The 4735-nt window shown below is 36.1% G+C and overlaps 1 pseudogene; it reads right to left on the minus strand.

The window, feature by feature from the left end:
• Positions 1–2377: 2377 nt before the first annotated feature.
• Positions 2378–2588, minus strand: LOC127185095 (ATP synthase membrane subunit K, mitochondrial-like; annotated as a pseudogene).
• Positions 2589–4735: the final 2147 nt, after the last annotated feature.

Genomic DNA, 4735 nt, shown 5'->3' on the forward strand with positions numbered 1-4735 from the left:
GGGGCTGGAGAGATGGCTCAGTGGTCCTGAGTTCAAGTCCCAGCAACTACATGGTGACTCAAAGCCATCTATAATGAGATCTGGTGCCTTTTTCTGGTGTGCATGAAGACAGAGCACTCATATACATAAAATAAATAAATCTGAAAAATAAATAATCTGATCTAGTCAGTACCTGCTTTCTACTTGGAGTAGATGGACTCCATGGTTCAGCTCTTTCAGAGCCAGCAGTAAATCCTAGTTTTCATAAAACAATATTTTACAAAGACAATGAATCTTTTTCTGAGTCTTTGTTTCTTCAACTATAAGATACTAGTATCTTTTATATTGGGTTATAGAAAAGATTACACCAATGAAAGATTGAATGCACAAAATTTCCATGGCATTGTTTTTAGCCCTTGGTGAAAACTCATTTAGTGAATGTTGACATTATGTAATATATTATATATTACATTGGTATATATATATGGTATTTCAGTGTTTGAGTTTGAATCTAGCATCTATTACTTGTTCATCATTGCCTTTTGTGTTCAGTAAAATGGAAATGAAAATGATATCCAATTGCTATATATATGTACTATATATATGTATTATATATATGTCTTTGCATTTAAAATCTAACCCAATTACAGAACACACACACACACACACACACACACACACACACACACACGCATTGTGGTAACCATGAACTGCAACCATAAAGACAGCTACCTACTTTTTCTTTAAAAGAACAGGGACTAAATTTTTTAGCATCTTGCGCCATATAGCCTGTTTCACAAATATTTAGCTCTGCTATTGTAGCACCCAAGCACCCATGGGTAATATATAAATGAGGAAGTATGGTTATGTTCTTTACAACTTTATTTATGGATACTTAAATTTAAATTTCATATAACTAATGTTTCATGAAATATCATTTTTCTTTTGATTTTAAAAATTATTTTTAAATGTAAAAACCATTTTTATTTCTTTGGACATACAAAAACAGACAAGGATGAATTTGGCCCAAGGGCCATAGTTTACTGACCCCTGAAATAATGCATGCAAATGGGAGATTCTTGTGGAGGAGTGGAAGTACTTGTGTTTGCTTGACTGGAGAACATTTATTCTCTATCTGGGAAGGTTAGTTCAAGGAAAGGAGACTACTGGCCTTTTTCCATAAGAGAGCTAGTTCTGGCCCTTTTCTTTTTTTTCTTTTTCTTTTTTGTTTTTAATTAAAACATATATATGTATTGGGCTTTTTTGAGACAGAATTTCTCTGTGTAACAGCTCTGGCTGTCCTGGACTCACTTTAGTAGACCAGGCTGGCCTCAAACTCACAGAGATCTGCTTTCCTCTGGTTCTGGCCTTTTTCATTCCTGGTATGTGAGAAGTGAAATAGTAACCTGTCTTTGATAATCCCACTTCTAGGAAATATGTTCCACCTCATGTTTTCCATGAACTTAACCTGCCATATTAGTAGTTCTCTAATCTAATGAAAAAAAAAAAAAAAAAGGTACTCATCTGTGTCATTGCATTTAAAATCTAATCTGATTACAAAACAAGTTTCTTTCCTCATTTTCTCCCTTCTTCTTAGGCACAGTTTTTGTGATCCATAATTTTCCAGACACTGTTATTGGCTCTAGAACTTCAAGAGGAATATAATAGGCAAGATTGCTGCTCTCGTAAAACTTACATTTTAGCAGGCTGACAAACACAAGTTATTTGTGTATTATTTAGGGATATGTACCCGTTACAGATATGTTTACATACAGTACCTTTCTTCCACATGATTGCTTTTTTGTGAGAATATTTGTGTGATGTATGTTTTCGTGTGTGTGTGTGTATGTGTGTGTGTGTGTGTATGAAGGAGTACACACCCATTTGTATGTGTAGCCCATAGGTTGACATCAGTATGACTTCCTCAATTGTTCTCTACATTATTTCCAAGACAGGGTCTCTTTGCAGAACCTAGAGCTTAGTGTTTCAGCTAGAATAGCTGGCCAGTGCAGCTTGGGCACACACCTGTGTCCACCTTCCTTTGCCATGCACACAGATGCTCATGGATGCACAGAGCTAAGATCTGAACTCAGATCCTCTTGCTTGTGCAGCAAGCACTTTACACACTCATCCATCTCTGAAATCCCTCTTGGTTGCTTTTGGTTAATAGATTAAAAATATACTTCATATCTCCACATAGATGCCTGAGTAGTTCCACAAACATATGATCCAGACAGAATTGGTGATTGTCTCTACATCACCTATGAACCCAGTCTTCATCAAAGTCTTTCCCATTTTAGATAGCTTTAGTTAATTTCTTTTCCCCCCAGGTTCATAATTTATTGTATAAATTGAGTACTACATGATGAGTTGACATCAGGTTCTTCAGGCATGGGGCTTAACACATGAGGTCAGACATTTCAAAATCCATCAATGTTGCTTTCACAGCTGGAGTTTTTTTTAGGCCTTAACCTGAAGTATAAGACCAACAAAGCAATGTCTCCATAGGTGTCCAGGACACAATTCATTCTACCTGTGAGAGTATAAAAGTTGAAATATTTCTTAATACCAGTGATCTGGAATTGGCCATCACTTTTTGTACCAACCATGACTTCAATCTTCACCAAAATCACAAATTCCACAGCCGATGGCCTTCAACAAACATAGCTACTAGCTTGGCCCTAGCTTTAGTCATTTTCGTAAGCTAGAATTGAGAATCATCTTTATGTATCTTTCTATTGTATATATTATGTCTGGTAATTTCTATCCATTTTTGCCTCTAAAACCGATCTAGATGCTGGTCACTTCTTACAACTTCCAGCATTGATGCCATCCTTAAATCACCATCTTTTTTAGTCTGGTCTATTGCCAGAAACTTGAAGTTTAGTCCCTAAGCTCCCTCCATAGACCTTCAGCGTTAACATAATGGGAGTATAAATCAGATAGTGGTTGTTTCCCATTACAGTAAAAATTCTCTCATAACTTCCCATTGTATGTTGAATAAAATCAAAACTCCTTCTATGCCCTTCTAGTTTCTTTATAATTTAGTGACTGTCCACATTGCTTACATCACCTTACATTATGTCTTTATGCCTATTACTTTTCTTTTCTTTTTCTTTCTTTCTTTCCTTTATTCCTCCCTCCCTTCCTTATTTTATTTTCCTTTGTGTTTTTTTTGAGAGAAGGTTTCTCTATGTAGCCTTGGCTCTTCTGGACTCACTTTGTAGACCAGGTTGGCCTTGAACTCACAGAGATCTGCCTGCCTCTGCCTCCTGGAATTAAAGGTCTGCGCTACTATTTTCTAGTTGCTTTTACCTATTGTGATGGCATATTAAGCTTTCCTGTGACAGAAAGTTTATGTTTTTATTCCTTATGCCTGGAATGCCTTATCATAGTTTTTTTTCTCATAGCTGGTTCATTATCAACGTTTTAGCTCTCAAGTTAAAATGCCACCACTAACCATATGTCTTGTCTAACCATTCCATCTCATGTAGCTATACCTACCCATACATACCTCATCATCATCTGTCTTAATTTTCTTTCTGTTGTTGTGATATTACATCATATACAGCCCATCTTGAAGGGGAGTCAGGGCAGGAGCTCAAGGCAGGGATTTGGAGGCAGGACCTGAAGCAGAGACCATGCGGGGATGCTGCTTACTGGCTTGCTTCCCATGTTTTCATAGCCTCAGGATCACTTGTCTGAGTATAGTACAGTACTCAGAGATTGGGACCTCCCACATTAACCATTAATCAAGAAAATGCTCCACAGACTTGCCTGCAGGCCAATTTGATGGAGGAATATTCCTCAGTTTTCTCCTTTCCTGGGTGACACTTACGTCAAGTTGAAAAAAAGCTAACCAGCACACCATTACCTCCCCACAAGTTTTTTTCTTCCTTATTACCTAACGTTGAATTTTATTTGTTTCCTCATTTATTCTCTTTCTTTATTAGCAAATAAGCTCTCTATAATCTTTTCTATCATTTTTCTTACTTTGGACAGTACTTTGGATTTTGGATCATGTAATAATCCAGGTGCCTAAGCAACATGCAAGTAGTAGTATTAAGTAGTAGTATTAAGTAGGCCTTTGAATATATTTAAATGAAGTGCTTATGTTAGTAGTGCTGACACATAGTATAAACCCAATACCTGTTAACTATCATTATTTTTTCAACACCATTAGTAGTATCAGTATTACTTCCATCATCATCATCATCATCATCATCATCATCATCATTATCATCATCATCTGGATTTAAAAGAAAAATAGTCAATAATTTTTTGATTTTGTTATTACATATCAGCCAGTCAACCCAAACTAACCAAGTGCCAAGTGGTTAGCCATAGAAACACACACATGCAGGCAACACTGGACAGACTCAACACTTTGTATGCATTGTTTATTCATTCATATGTATATGCAAAGGAAGCCAGGAATTTGGGAGGCAGAGGTAAGGACAGACATGAGAGGGGTATGAGGAAGAAGAGTGAGGGGAGAAATGATGTAATTATATTTTAATCAAGTAAAAATAATACAACCACCGCTACCATAAAAAAGCTCTGAATTTTGAGAGTCAACTTTGAGATAGACAAAAAATAATTTGTAAAAAAGACACCAAACCCACCAATTATTCAACAATAACTGTCTTTGTGAGTGGAGATAGGCTTTTCTTTTGTCAGATTTGTTGTCCCATAAGAAAATTGAGATAGGAGTTTAAGTTTATAGTTCATATATAAAATAATTTATAAATTAAGA

This window comes from Acomys russatus, chromosome X (assembly GCF_903995435.1).
Source record: "Acomys russatus chromosome X, mAcoRus1.1, whole genome shotgun sequence".
Lineage (NCBI taxonomy): Eukaryota > Metazoa > Chordata > Mammalia > Rodentia > Muridae > Acomys > Acomys russatus.